The sequence below is a fragment of the Myodes glareolus genome, chromosome 24 (genome assembly GCF_982192425.1).
Source record: "Myodes glareolus chromosome 24, mMyoGla1.1, whole genome shotgun sequence".
In the NCBI taxonomy this organism is placed as follows: domain Eukaryota; kingdom Metazoa; phylum Chordata; class Mammalia; order Rodentia; family Cricetidae; genus Myodes; species Myodes glareolus.
Window position 1 is genome coordinate 10,761,890 of NC_142049.1, and position 16,480 is coordinate 10,778,369.

The following is a 16,480-nucleotide window of genomic DNA, read 5'->3' on the forward strand; positions in this document are numbered from 1 at the left end:
AGGGTTCCCTGACTTACGCTCTGTGCCTCTATCTTTCTCTCTCTCTCTCTCTCTCTCTCTCTCTCTCTCTCCCCCCCCCCCCGTTTTTCTTATGTCTCTTTATGTCTCTGTCTCTCTGCTTTGGGCTCTCTCTCTCTCTCTCTCTCTCTCTCTCTCTCTCTCTCTCTCTCTCTCTCTCTCTCTCTCTCCTTTCCTCCCTCTCTCCTTTCTGCCTTCCAGCAATGATGACACCCCTTCTCCCAATCACTGTCAGGAGTTTCAGTCAGTACTATCTTCAGAGAGAGGCTGATTCTCTACCTGCTCCCCCATCTTTTCTCTGAGTGACATGCCACCACCCACGCCTCCCGGTACAGCTCTGCTTCTCCATCTCTGGGTGGGAATGAGCTAGAGAGGAAGTCCAGGGCTACCCTGGCCTGAACCCTGAGCCCACGAGGCTTTAGGAGCAGTGCTCATTCACAGAGCCCAGGCGAGCCAGCGGCCCCGAGCCGCACTCTGCAGGAGTAGGAGCCAGTCCAGCGCTGCGCTTCCAGCTGCGTCTGCCTGGGCGCAGCACGTGCTCCAGGCGCTGGCGCGAGAGAGCGAGCGCCACCGCCGAGGGCCCGCAGCCGTTCTGCTGGCTGCCACTACTGCTTCGATCGCAGCCACTAGCGCTTTAGCAGCAGCCAAGGCCGCTACGAAAGCGCAGGGAGCTTGTAAGGAGCGGCTGGCCAGGGGAACAAGGCTCAGGGCGCGCACCTGGTAAGAACAGCGCGGTTTTTCTTTCTCTCAGCTGTAGTTACCAGGGCTGTAGGATGCCGCCGGAGCCCCTCCCCCAGCACAGGGATGGAGAGTGAGCGAGCAAGGGGCGGGAGCTTGGACTAAAGGGACCCAGGAGGGCAGGTAGTGGGCAGGTGGAGGACAGGTGGAGCCAGGGATGCTAGGAGGTCCTGTAAGTTTAGGAAAGTCACCCTGCAAGGACATGTGCCCTGTAAATTAGACATGAATTTAGAGTAAGAAGCCTGAGCTTCTCTGGTATAGCTGAATGGGAGGTTTCGGAACATCTTTTTGTTTTCATTTGCGTAACTGAAGGATTTCAGTGGGCTTGTTTCCATAGAAAAATAACTAAAATAATCAGAGGCAGGGAAAAAAAAAAAGAGCCAAATGAAGCCCCCCCTCCCCCGTCTCATGCTGGTGCATGTGCAATGATAAAGCATGCATTTAGCGAGAGAAGGGGATTTTAGATCGCTAAGCATATTAGATGTGTGGGGGGCTAATAAGAACACTTGCTGATGCTGCACCCCAAAACGAGGGAAGAAAGGAGATTATGGGTGGTTTTGAATACCACTATTACAATTCTAAAATGACACTTGCATGACTACAGTACCAAGAACGAGAGGTTTTCTAGAATCATCGACCCATTTAAGAGGTACATCAGCACATCTGGACCTTTAAAACCAAGTTTATGTGTTTCTAGCAGTGCAAGAAAGATATAATTTTTTTTATCCTAAATTTTCTGGTAGAACTTTCACAAAGGATGATAACAGAGACCGTGGAGACCAAGAGAAAAGAGAAAGGGAGTTGAATAGACTCAGTGAGCTATGTGGGTAATATAGCAAGACTAGTTCTGGCTGTCAGATTTAGTATCAATGTTCATTCAGTCACACTCTGAGAAGCCCTGAGGTCATTGTCTAGGGAAATATGTGACCTTGAACAAGTCCATCAAGCACTGGATACTCCTTCTCTCCATCAGGAAACTGTAGAGAGTATTACTGCAGGTGGGACACTGATGTCTCAAGGAATAGTGTGTGTTTGTATAGGATTGGAGAATTGCACAGGCAAAGGGAGAAGGGAGGACTGTCAGGACATACAGACAAAAGGATTGTGAAGGTGTTTTACCCCAAAGTATCATAAATGGTTGCAAAATTCTGACAGTTGTTGCCAGGATGCATGCTGAAAGGTTGGTGGGAAAGGGTGAGGCCAGCCAAAAATTCAGTCACCATGTGAAGATTCTGGAGTTCTGAGAGCTGTTTGGAGAGGTTCAGATGCACAGAACTTGCCATACATTTTTAGTGTTTTGTATATTTTGTTGCGCTGTTAAATAGCACTTCAATAATATATTTCCGTGACATGCTACGAAGTTTTAATTTTTACTGAGGATTTGAGAAGTTATCTAGAATGGATTGTGACAAGGAAAATGACACCCTGATTTCAAGGTTGGTCATTTGGTGTGTCAAAAGAGGGCATGGGGATGAGACAGGAATGCTCTGTAATATAAGCAGAGGAGGCAGAGAGGAAAGAGAGAAGGGAACTTTGTCCTAGGACATACTTATCTATACTCCCAGGGGCCAGCTAGCACCTACCATGTCTTAATGCCTCTTTAACTGACTGAAGAAGACCTGTCCATCCCTCCTCCCTGAATAGAGATTAAATTTTAGAATTCGGAGATTTGCATTGCAAATCCTGCAAGGTGAGTATTCACAAACCGCTCTCCGGGTGCCTCCAGTTCTCCCACCAGCATGAGTATCTGGCCTTGGAACTAGTCTACCCACCCTGATCTGCCCAGTAGTCTGTGTTCCTAAAGGAACTCACTGTGCCACTTGGTGGCACCAAAAAGTTGCGCAGAGAAGTCTTTCCTCTATAAATACTAACTACCACCCCTCCCTCCTCCGCTCTCTCCCCTGCTCCCCTTCCCCCCTTTCTTGGTAGAGGGGAAGATTGCTGCACACACCGCCCTCAGCTCGGCTGTTCTGAGCACAGGGGATGAGCCTGAGATCATCTTGGGATGGGGGAAAGCCCGGGACTCAGAAACCTGGCTCAACCCCGATGATCCCAGCTGCTCAACTTTACTCCGGGGGGCTAGCTAGACACCACCTCACTGCCTGCTGCGGGGCCGGGGCCAACAGGGGGTAAGCTTGCTATGTCTGTGTGCCCAGGTATCCCCAGACCTGAGAAGGATTTAGGATGCTGAGCTGCTCACAGTGTGTTTTGGAGGAGGGGATGCAGGTGGAGGGAGGGTGACCGGAGCTGAGGAGGTTCACAACTGCTTCTTTTATGGGAGGCTATCATTAATTAAACCTGTTGGTAGAAAAGGCGCGAGCAGGAGGGTAATGCTGGGGAGAGATGCATGGGCTGAGATAAAGATTATGCATGCCTTTGGATCCCTATGCCTGAGTTTTGAGACAACAGGAAAATGATTTAGAATGCAGACTGACTTAACCAAGCCATCAGAGGACTAAAAACTGAGAAAGCAAAGGTAGAGAAAGGAAGGAAGGAGAAACACTTATGGATAGACTGGGTTCTCCTCCAGCAGCCGCTTTGCTTGAGGTAGGGAGAGGGGGAACGGCGGGAGGTGCTGAAATCACATCTTGGGCTTCCTTGCCTCTCTCTGAATGTCACTTTAAGCCCCCATGCGCTTTCTTTTCCTTTGGATGGAGCTTCTCTTTCGTTCCAGACACAAAGCTATGCCCGGGCAGCAGAGCAGTGTTCAGAGGAGGGAATGTAGACTACAGGGACTAAATGACAACAAACCAGGACAGTCCTACCAAGGCAAATACTAGCCGGTGTTCTTAGTCTAACCCACACATTGGACTTCTCAGTGGGAAGTGACTGCCAGCCTAGAGGGTTCTCTCCACCTAGTTTTGCAATTTGTGGTTGTTCTCATTTCTCTCTAGAGCACATGAAGTTGGAAAACAGACTTAAGGAGGGGATCACAGATGTTTGTCTTTATTTAGTCAGAACCCTGGTATTGCTTCAACTGAACCAGTTCAAGTATCCAGGCAAGCCAGGAGTACTGGGCACCAATTTATATCTTCATAAGAAATTGGTATTGGTCAGATTAAAAGTGGATTCATCTTTTCCTTTCCTTTCCATTCTCATTCCCATTCCGAACCTTGTGTTCTATTGTTTGAGTTGCTTAAGGAGTGGGCTAATAATCACCAGTTTTCCTAGAGCTAGCAGCAGGTTGTCTGTCTAGAGCAGCCCCAAGAGCATGCCTAGCTCCAAGTTCATCTCCTTCCTCTGATGAGGATTTGTTCTGAGTTATTTGACTCTTTATTGTGATTTTCAGAGGGCTTAGGTGTGTCATCTTTCTTGTGTATGGTTTGTGCTCTTGCCTTACAGAGTGCAGGGAATTTTCTCCTTTAATTTCTCTGTTACTTCCATGTAATTGCATATTGAATTGTCAGCTGTGGATATTTTTGTCATTTGTGTAGTCGAGTTTCCATTTTGAGGGATCACTGGTTTAGAACTAAAATCATTGGGTCTCAAACTCACTAGGTTAATGACATGCATGCCAACAAGTCTGCAGCCTTTTCCTAGAAACCCTTTCAGCACCTTGGACAGGTCCGGACACACTCCATAGGCTGCTCTGAACACTTGCTGAGCAACCACTCCTTAGAAAATAGCTTTTCCTGGCTATTTACATTTTATGAGTAAATGTGAAATCGATGTATTTTAACTGAATCCCCTAGAGCATTGTAATATTGCATAGCAATGTTTATTCTGTGTGTTATATGTTCAAAAAGAGAGAAAATATATTTTTTTTTTAAAAAAAAGGAGAAAAAAACCTTTCAATGATTCTTGTAGACTCTTGTGAGATTATTTGGAGAAGCATGATATTTGAACAGTCCATATATTTGCTAAAATCTTCACTTATTATCAAAACTAGACATGGAGCTTTACCATCATTTTTTACTACACATTATGGCTATGTGTAAATATAAACAGGTTACCCTGAAAAATTCAGCCATAGATATATGCTCAGATCAAAATTATTGACAATTTTGGAATAGTGAGTAATGAAATACTACTTTGATTTCTTCTGAGCTACTTTGTCATGTTTCCTGCTAGATCAGTTGACTTCCCTATACATCTTTACATTTGTGAGTAAATGTCTTTAATGATTCTTCTTTTATTCAGAATGCATTCTACATTTTTATGGGTATTTTATTATTTTCTCTTTCTGAAGAGTGGTGGGAACTGGTTTGAAGTTATAAACTAAATTAAATCTTGCAGTGGTGACACATAAGTATAATCCCAGTATTTGAGAGGTGGAAGCAGTAGGGACAAGACTTCCAAGTCATCCTTAGTTATGTATCAAGTTACGTGAAGACTTGTAACAAAAACCAAAAGAAAAATCAAATTCTAATAAAGAGAAGACAACACTATAAGTTTAAATTATGACATTAAATAAATTGTAAAAATGAAATTAATTGTATTATTTGAATAAAATATGTAGGTATGTTTTATCCAAGGTTTGCTAATTGATGGATTAACACATGGAATTAAACTTTTATTTTTATATAATTTCTCTTTATATTACTTAAATACATTCAACTTAATCCAACTTTGTGAAAAAATGAGAACTCTTGATATATATATATATATATGCACACGCACATATGTATGTATGTATGTAGTATGTATGTCAGTATATGTGGCTTGTTAAGGTGAAGTAGATTTGCTTGGGATCCTGGGATCTTGACTCTGCATTATATAGAAGCAAAAGTTTCTTTGATTTGACGTTATGTGTTTGGAAATATTAATCCTAATCCTAGGGCAGCTGTGTTTCTGTTAGTAATTGAGATGAGAACACATGTGATTGATATATCCAAAAAAGCAGTGTTTGTTCCTATTTTCATATTCATACAACTGAGAAAAGAACATTCTAATTTTGAATTTTCAACTGTTTATAATCAAATAGTACCTTTTTAGTATTCCCATGTCTCATTAAAATAAAAGTATTTTAATAAAATGAAATATCATAGGGTTGTTTTCATTGCTTCAAAATTAATGCAGAAGAGAAATGAATACATGTTTTAATGCTAATGATGTTATTTGAAATACACCCACAGATACACATACACACATATGTAAATACATTTATGCATTTGTCTATATACCTTCCAATAAAAGTTTTCTTGCAGACTAATGCTTGCCATGTTAAATACTATTTATTTAGCACATTAGGCATCATATCAAGTATTAAATATGTTATATTAGTTCATCACCAAAAAGTTATACAAAATACTGTTTTTGTTTGTTGTTGTTTTGGAACTGAAGTTTTTCTTTCATTGTCAAAATATGAAAAAGGGTACCAGCAAACCATCCCCAACAAAACATACACACTTCCATGGGGGGGATATTATGAAATAAACCCTTTTTTCATAAAATCAGTCTGCAGGTCATCTATTTTTGGAGGACCTTTCATGGTGGTTCCCAGTGTGTTGAGGCTTGCAGTGTATTTTGGTAAAGAAGAATCTGCAAAAGACTGCTTGGATGTAGATCTCATCTTTTTTTTTTTTTGAGTACTTATGTGAATTTAGAAACAGAATTAAATCATATATATGTTTAATATAGTCTTCATATATATATATGAAAAAATTGGGGTATTTGTTTATACACACATATAGATGTGGGTACAAACATGTATAAATATGTACACATACATGTATAGACACATACCCACACAAACATATGCATACATATGCATATGTATATATATATTTATAAACAAATACCAAAGTTTCCTTATTGGTAATTTTTGGGGAAGTTAAAATGATGAGAAACTAGTTGTTAAATTCCAAGTAATTTGCCTGACATGTGGTGCAGAGTATGTAAATGTAAAATTATGACTGTCTGTGGTCTTTGGGATTTTGGATATAAAATTCTGTCTGTGTTCTCATGTTACTAATTTTCTCAACAGTGTATTTCATTTTATTTTTCTTTGTGAAAAACTACATATGATGAAGAGATACTAGTTAACTTCTTTGATATTTCACTGCTCATACGATGACAAAGCAGATGTATAAACCCAGGGATGTTTGACTCCCAAGTTCTAGCTTTTGACATAATGTTATCTTGTAACTGGGATGTATAGATGAAGGTTTCTTTTTCCATTCTACTAATCTGAGTCAGCACCACATTCTTCGTCCACAGGGAGTGTGCAAATATTTTTTTCTCAAACATTCAAGAATATTTAAAATTAGATATGCAAATTTTAGGAGATAATCAGAAATCAAAATGGTACATAATTGCAGTTTCAAATATCTTCTTTTTTTAGCCAAACTGTTCAAGAAAGTGAAAAAGAAGATGCAGAAGCAAAAGACATATTTTAAGGAGACATGATTTGCTGTCATTTTAAAATGTCAGCTCTAGAAGATTTCTTTAATGGTTACTTGTCGCAGGAGCTTTGGGTGTAGGTCATGGATGTTAAACTTTTCAGATTAAGTTTTTTTGAAAAAAAATAAATAATTATAATTGCAGTGGCACTAGTGGGCAACATGACTATAAAATACCCATCATTTTATTTGATAAAAATCAAAATAAGTTTAAGACCAATATGTCTTAATGTAACTTAATTCTTTATTGGTTAGTAAATAATACATTATTACAATTTCTTTTTTAGAAAAAGTTAAATATGATTTTCAATTTAACATATGTAAAATACTATATAAAATAGCATTTACTATTCTGTTCAAGCTATATTGAATTCTACAACTAGGATGCAGCAGCCCCTGAAACTGTAAATGTATCCTAGGCTATTCACACATTCTTTTATTGTAATCTGTGGATTCTCACAGTCATGCCTAGGAAATTTAGAAGAAAACCATACAGTATCTCTGATGAGATTGTGTTTCTACAATGGAAATACCAGCCTTGGCAACAAGATCATACAGAAGTACACATCAAAGTGAGGAAGGCACACTTGTGTTAACTTCCTTTGTATCATTGGTAGTTTCAGAGAATAATGAATCCTGATGTCTTCCCCGTAGCTTCACTTTTTGTTACTATGATATGGACATTACTTTGAGGGCTTTCACGTGAATCTGTTTTTCAACTGGAAGCGAATCTCACCCACTAAGGGCATTCAGGGATGTCTAGGGGTATATCTGGCTTCACAAATAAAATATTGTGTTACCGGCCCTTTGGCTCAGTAGACCGAGAACAGTGATACTGTTAAATATTCTCCAATGGATAAGACATTAATCCTGCTACAATAATATTCACAAGTTACGGTAGCACTGTGGTTAGGACATAGTGATATAAATGATTCGAGTAAGCAAAATTAACTAATTTGACATATTTAATGTAGTTTCTAATGGCTGGACGTAAGGCAAACATTTAATGGACAGCTCAACCTCTAGAATGGTGTGCTGTCAATATGTGAGCTCTAAACAATCAAACCACGAGGTCCTTCACAGGGCATTGTTACTTGATTATAACAAGCATGGGCATCAGATTCAGTTGGGTTTCTTTTCTGGCTGTTATTTTTCATAGGTATAAAACCTGAAGAACATTTTGGCTGTAAATTTCCATACCAAAATGTATTAATGTAGCTAGTAATCATAATACCTTCTAGAGTTTTTGCAAGGCTAACATGAAATAGAATGTTTCCATATAAGCAATAAATATTAGCAGTTAGTAAATAAATATAGATCAAGTTATAAAAATACAAAGTATATTTCTAAGCATCTTATGATTGGATTTTGTTTTAGCAGGAACAGTATTTCTTTACAGTCCTTAGAGATATAGCATAAATATTTAGAAAGTGTCTGGGGACTATGAAATGGTTAAAGCTTAAAATCGTTGCTTGATAATAAAATTGAGACCAGTTAGAAATGGTGAATTGTGTTATTAGTACTTTTATTGCTTTGTAGCAAAAGGCTGTTTCAGGTCTTCATGAACTCCTAAATCACTTGTTTAAATAAATGATTTACAATGATTTAGTGAGTTACTGTCTATGGCTAGCACAATTTTAATGCATAAAATTGCAGATTTCATCTTTTTGTAGTGCCATTTATGGCTTTGGGAGGATTAAAATATGGCCCATTCTTTGTCTTCAGCTAAACAAAGAGGATGCTGTTCTCTCTTGTTTACAAGGTCACAGATGCATGCTTCAGATACGGATGGCATCAGAGTTTTCCCACATTGCATGGGTCTCAATATCATTATACTTCCGAGTGCCTCTTATCTACGCACGCAGTTGCTTCTTTAAAAAATGTATCAAAGGCAAACAGAGCACATGCAATATTGACACCCTGTTTGTGATGAGGCTATGGCTCGTGCAGAAGGAATCTTGTTAGCGTTGACGTCCTGAGCTATGTGATTTGCTTTTGTGAGGATTAAGTTATATAAGAGACATCTGTGCCAGAAAGATGGCTGGGCAGTGAGAAGATTGTTGAAAATAAAAGACAATGTGAGCTACGAGTCTGATTACATTGCCATTTGCCATTTATAACAAATTCTACCCACCATTTTCTCCTTTTCTTTATTCATATAGGATATAAGACTGCATAGTTACTTAAGACAAATTACATCTTTATATATTAAATATGGGTCTACTGCTTTCTATGATGGACAATGAATTCATAATTGTAAAGATGGATTAAAGTACTTGATTGCTTCCAATATTGCCGTATTGAACAAACACACCGTATAAATTAAACTATCCATATCATTTTGAATGATAAAAATCTTCAAATTTATTAAAATTTAGTCCTACACTGTTTTAAAAATATTTTTGGTCATTATGTGAGGTAATACCTCCCCATTATCCATAGCAAGGACTTATTTTTCTCATCAAGTTATAACCCTTACAGACCAGAAGCTACAACACACACACACACACACACACACACACACACACACACACATACACACACACATACTCATACCTCCACCACTACCACCACCATCATCATCTTGTTTTGAGATGATATATTTTAGTTTGTATGAAATGAGGACTATCAGTTACTGTTTTATGATTTACTTGTTGATATTCTTAGATGATTTCACACATACAGACAATGAATTATGTGCTGAGATTGGACTCTAGAGCTAACATCAAAAGCCTAGCATAGTGATTCCTACATTGTCACTCCAGCACTGGTGGTGAGAGACAAGTAGATCCCAGGGACTTACAATCCAGTCAGTGTCTCAGAAATCAGAATTCATTCCCAGGTTCAGAGAGGGGCCCTTTTTCTTCCCCCAATAAAAGTACATGAAGAAGAGAGATTGAGGAAGACAGTCTGTTGTCAGCCTCTGGCTTCCACAGAGGTCTTTATGGGGATGCGGCTCCCATACACATTGATTCACACATACAACTCCCATCTCTACACACTCAAGGAAACAGATATTCTAAAATCTAAACAATGGCTCTGCTACTAACTTGATCTTGAAGCATGGACAAAGAACTATGTATCTCTGAGCATCAGATCTACCATAACAAAAAATGTATGCCAGTTATTTACAATGTTAGTTATTCTACAGCTGGATAATATTTGAAGTCAGAAAACTATGCAAGGTGCCTTTCACCTGGGAAAATTTATCTCTGTGTAAGTAATTTTTTGTCAGTATTTGTCATTAGATAGGAGATTTTCATGTCAGGCAAGTGTTATACCACTGAACAACATATCCTGTCCCACCTGGGCATTTATATTATTATAATCATTGTCACCATCTTCAAAAGGCTTATTATAACAAGACATTTTAAATGCATTGTATAACATAGAACAAAATATATCAGGGAAAGAACTTAATACCAATAGTATATTGTATAAAATGATCAAAGTTAAATTTCTGTTACTCTCTGATCCCAGGCTGGTATTTATTATTTAATATCCATGGATCTCAATAGTGTGGAATCATATGTGGGACACTCTCTTGTTATATGATACTGTCTTACTTAATTTGTTGAAAACAAGAGGGGAATATTCAAAGTTCTCTGCTCATTTCTCCAGACTGACTCTCATCTTTGAGGTTCTGTGATGGCCAAGCCTACAGGGCAGAGGGGATGACTGTGATGTAATTCTCAGTAAGGAGGAGAGTTATCATGGAATCTTGGCCAGGTAGTCAAATACAAGGTGATACAGAGAGAATAAATTTTATATTTTACACATTTAGGATTTATCAAACATTTAATTCTATGCAAGAATTGCATCAAATTATGCTGGGTATCACATATTCAGCCCTTTATAGGTTTTAAATCTGTTGTAACTTCGAAGTTGTGTAAAAAGCTAAAACATTAGATTAGGATTAAATAACAAAAAAGGATGAAGGGTGGTTGGGAAGAAAAAAATATGATAAAAGGGTTTTCCACATGTGCTCAGAGGCCAAGGGAAGTACATTGAGGCAGGAGATCTTAGATTTTGGAAAGGAAGTATTTTAAAATATTTCATTCAATCTTTCTTAGAACATATGGGTATGGGTAATTATCTTATGCCACTGTTAATAAGAGTATAAGTCTTATTAACACCAGCTGGCCAAAGGTCCACAGGCAACCAAGAATATTTCAAGATTCACACTTGACTCTCCTGGATTCTAAGCCTATACTCTCAACTCTGTGACAAACGTCATTCTAACAAATCAAATAAAAGGACACAACCCGTGTGAACAAAGCCATTGGAACAAAGTAGACAAGAACAGATTTAACTTGATTAGTAAACCCCTAAGGAGGAGCAGGTGGACGAATTTGCGTAGGCGGGAGTTCAAGTCACCAAAGAGACTCCAGCAGAAATTTCTAACCATACCAATAAACTTGGAAATTTAGAAATTAGTCTCTGTTATCTCAGTTTATGCCCATTCATGACATTTAATAAAAACCTAATCATGCATGTTTTTTTTTATTTCTTTCCAATACTATATAACTACACTGTTATATAACTCTCCACACCAAAAACACAAACTTTAGGCGAGAAAGTTTCTGATCCAAATACTGGTCAGCCTCCTTTCTAGTTTGTCTTTGTCTTTAGATATTTGGAATTTTGTGGAATGCAGCTTGTGTAACTACCTTTTTGCTTTTCTGCTTCTTAGGTGATTTCATCCAGACTCTTGGTTTACAAAAAAGGACATCCATATACTGATGCCTCCCAGATTTTTTTTTTTATCAACAATTCAGACCTCTCTTGAGAAACTTAGCCTTGTATATCCAGCTTCTTTATCTGCATATATTCATGAATTTGAGTAAGTATATAAAGCACAGTCTCTTTTGTATCCACCAAATGTGCTGGCTGTGCTTGTTCAACTCAATGAAGAAAGTAAGCTGCAGGTGCCCAGGCTGAAATCCTCAGCTCCCTCATGCTCCCTGAAGCCTCCTTGCCTCCTCATCTTTAATCATCTGACAGAAAACTCTTTCATTTTACATTCCAAATACACACAGAATATCTCCTGTGGCCTCATCTCTGTAGATGCTGTATCTACCATCCAGCCACTACCATCTGATTGAGTTCCATAGATTCTTCCTTGCTTCCCCATCATTTGAATTTGTGGTCTTTCTCTTGATCAAATGTAAGGCAGAGTCTAACCCTTCTTTGTTGAGAACCATTTCAGAAAAGCATTCCCATACAATGTTAAAACCACAGCATTTTGAAGTCTAAACAGGCTTACCATGCTCACAGAACCTCACAGACTGGCCTCTGCTTCTCTCCCAGTTCACAGCAGGTGCAACGGTTCTTTAGTATTCTCTAAGACACTAAACAAAATTCTGTCTCTGAAACTTGATATTTGCTTTAATCCTTATTTATCTGCGATGTACTTTTCCTAGATGTTTTCCTGATGAATCATTTGCTTAATTACATATTATTTGAATATTGCCTTATAAATTTATATTATTGGAAGCATTTATTTAACATTATCACTCTTGTCACTTCATGTCTGATTCTACTGTCCTGTACTTTTATGCTTCTTTTGGGTTCAATACTCTGTAGCATAAAGATTTTCACCAATTTATCTTGTTTATCATTAACAACTCTTTTTTTCTGTTAGCTTGGTGGAGGCCACAAGATCATGAACTTACTCTATACAAAAACGGAGCTCTCAGGATATAGCAGAATGTTTGGTCTGAAGTAAACCACTCAGTAACTAGTTTTTGGCCAAATAAGTGATACTGATATATGTCTACTTGTCTATTTGCAATTTACCCACTATTAGTTTGTAGTATTTTGCTAGCATAAAGGATAATCTTTTTGTGAAGCCTTATAAGCTGAACTGTAATACATTTCTTTCCAAGTATCTATATATATTTATATCGGGGGAGGGGTTCTAACCATGTATGCAGGTACGGGCCCAGAATGGAGGCCAGAGAAGGCCATCAGGTGTCCTATCCTCATTCTCTTGAGAAAAGATCTCTCACTGGCTCTGAAGCTCAGCTTGTATCCCAGAAATCTTCCTGTATCTGTCCTCCTGAAGTTTCAGGCACATGAGTGTCCCTGCCTAGATTTTTATGAGCACTAGAGACTGAATGTAAGTCCTTATGCTTGCAAATAAAGGAGATTTTTACCTACACAGCCACCCGTTATCTCCAGTAACTTATCTTAACCATAATTTCTATGCATTTGGCATCATAAAATGGATATGCCACTTCTGCTGCTGTGATGGAAACTAAGACCAAGATCTATTTAGAGGTAAAGCATCTATTTGGCACACACTTCCAGACCATAATCCATCATTGAATGGAATCAAGGAAAGAACTTGAGGAAGTAACCTGGAATGAGCAACTATGGAAGAATTCAACTTGCTAGCATGTCCTATGACTATTTTCCTGGCTTATACTTAACTAGTTTTCTCAAACTGACCTTGACCATCTGCCTAAAGATGGTATCACTCACACCAATTATTAATCAGACAATCCTTTGAAAATGTGGACATAGGGTACTCTAATATAGGTAACCCCTCAGTAAAGATTCCTTCAGATGACTCTAGGTAAGTCTAATTCAGACAATACGCACACCACATGTGTGTATGCATTTCCTTGTAGTAGTCACAATACTTTATCCACATCTATTGCTTGTCTTTACTGAATCATCACCGCACCCACCCACTGGAGGACTCTTCACTCTTTAAATTACAAACAATTCTAAGAGTTTTTCCAACATTAGAAGATTTAAGATGTATCTGCATGATCCCTCTCATTTTCATGGTCTTTGTTAGTATAGCTTTTACAAGAATGGGTAATAAGGCCACAAAAGATGATTAAGAAAGTATATTTTAGAACAGGCAGAAATAAACAATTGTTCTTTACCATTTAGAAGTTATGGGCTAGTTTTTTTTTAATTTTCCCTTTTTTCAAATTTATTTATTTATTTGTTTATAAAAATTTCCACTTCCTCCCCTCCTCTCCATACCCTCCCATTCCCCCCACTCCCTCTCCTCCTCCCCCCACTCCCTCTCCTCCTCCCTCTCCAGTCCTAAGAGCAGTCAGGGTTTCCTGCCCTGTGGGAAGTTCAAGTTCCTCCCCTCTCCCTCCAGGTCTAGGAAGGTGAGCATCCAACCAGACTAGGATCCCAAAAACTTATCAAACTCATATATAAAATATATTGGTGAAATAGAGGAAATGAAAGAGTTTTTACAAAAATATCTTAGACTTTTAAATAAGGTTTGTTGATATAATCAGCAACGTACACACATACATAAGATAAAACTGAATCAAATATTATCAAAATGTAAAATTTTATTTATATTGAAAAAATTTATATTGAAAATATAGATATATTTTCAATAAAGCCTGATATTTTTCTTGTGCAATGTAGTATACCTGGATATTTCTGTGGATATATAGTGCTGAGCCTTGGATATGCCTCTGAATATATACTGCTGAGCCTTTGATACGCCCCTGGATACATAGTACTGTAACCATCCTCTGTTCCTTGATATCACTTGCTCTTTTCTGTCTCTCACTCTGCTCTGTAGGTTGTTTCCTCTCATTGCTTCTTTCCCCCTGAAATCTGGTCTTAGGGGGAGCACTTCTTAGCTCCACTTTTGATAGGCTTATATTTGCTCTTCAGATGGGTTCATGCATTCCAGATGTTATATACTGGCTGCTCTGCATTTATGTCTCAAACTAAAATTCTCTTCTAAGTCTCACATCCCTTTTTGATTTGACATATGTTCCTGAACACATCAAAAGTGCCTCAAATTTAAAATATTCAGAAGAAAATAATTATTTTTCTTCTGCTACTCCGGCTCACTTATCTGCCTACTTCATTTATATTAACTGTTTCAAAATAAGGTAATTTCATAGGCAGGATTGCAGGAGCCGGTCCACCTTCTTCTATTTCTACTCCTATCTAATTCATCAGCACACTCAGAGGACTCTTCTTGGAAGTTATATAAACTGTGTCTACTTATTTCTATCTTTTCTGTTATCAGTCATGACTGAGCCTCTGTTATTCTACCTAGATTACCAGAGTCTTCTAATCAGACTTCTAGGATCTGTTATCCTGAATAACCTGCTAGCCGAATGTTCCTAAACTTAAATTTTGCCTGTTATTTTCTTACAACTTCAGAATGGCATTTAGTGGCAATCCACATTAAACTCTAAGAGATTCAACATAGTCTGCCTCTTCGTTAGCCTGACAAGCTAATGCCACGATTCCATCTCTCTCGGTCTTTAGGTCCTAGCCGTCTTTCTACATAAACATCTTCCTTTCTTTTCTCTTGTTAACTTTCTTTGTATTCATTAAGTGTCCATGGATGTCATTGCTTGGGGTCTTGACTAGTAAAGTAAGTCTGTGGGTATCAGGAGAATATATACCATTAAATATTTTAAACATTCAATTGTAAGAGAGGTGTAGCAATAATACATACAAGTCAGTGTTTGGGTGTAATAAGTGCTTCAAAAAAGGCAATGTGCATCACTGCACAACATTTTCACATGTCTCCCACCTAATAGTTAGATATTGCTTGAAAATGTTATAAAATTAACTTGATATATAAAATGGTGGCAGTAATACTTAAATATGTATACCACATCTCGTTATATATGACTTTGCTAAACCAACTCTCTAACATTGGATTGAATGCTCACTTTCATATTGTTGATAGGTTATTTCTAGCCTTATATTCATTTTTTAAACATAATTCTTTGAGAATTTTTCATCATGCACCCCACTCTTGCTAATTTCTCAGTCTGAACAGATATCTTGAGAGCGTTTGAGCAATTTCATAATGAAAAAATTTACTAAAATTTTTGTTCCCTTTACTTTGGTCTAAAAAAATGCGATGTAAATGAGACACATACATTTGTATAAATATCTCATTATTCTGTAACAGGTAGTTATCAGTGAAAACTTAATTTTAGTGTTTGATACTATTTAAAAGGTTCCTTCTCTGTTGCTTTGGAAACATTTTAGGGAAAAAATGTAATGAAAGTAGGTGTAGATAGAAATGTAATTCAAGTTATATTCATTATGTGTACAAACTGGAGTTTTTGAAAATCTGATAAAGTTTAAGACCATCATTATTCTAAAAGAGGAAAGATAATTGCCTAAATTCTTAAAGGCATATCACTTATGTTGAAAAGGTAGTCCTTGGGTATTAATTATTTTAATATAATTTAAGATTCTGGTTGGTAGTGATGGTATCATCCAAGGTAAACTGAATACATACATAATCCAATGAAACTAAAACAACCATTAATTTATATTTTTTCACATTAGTGTATAATGTGCTGTTGGAAATTGGGATGAATTTTTAATTTACTGTGGTCATGGCAACACGAAGGTTT

General features: G+C 37.7%; 1 protein-coding gene across 5 annotated transcripts in view; it reads left to right on the forward strand.

Annotated features, from left to right (window-relative positions):
* The first annotated feature begins 579 nt into the window (after positions 1 to 579).
* The window catches only part of Grm5 (glutamate metabotropic receptor 5), a 427,251-nt gene continuing 411,350 nt past the window's right edge, over positions 580 to 16,480 (forward strand). For 2 of the 5 annotated variants that reach the window (XM_048435229.3, XM_085683037.2), the window contains exons 1-2: positions 2,680 to 2,885; positions 11,791 to 11,940. The gene's annotated coding sequence lies outside the window, so the exon portion shown is untranslated. Of the gene's footprint in view, positions 739 to 2,679; positions 2,886 to 11,790; positions 11,941 to 16,480 lie in introns of those variants that run through there. The other 3 variants (XM_048435228.3, XM_048435231.3, XM_048435230.3) reach the window with 3 other exon arrangements.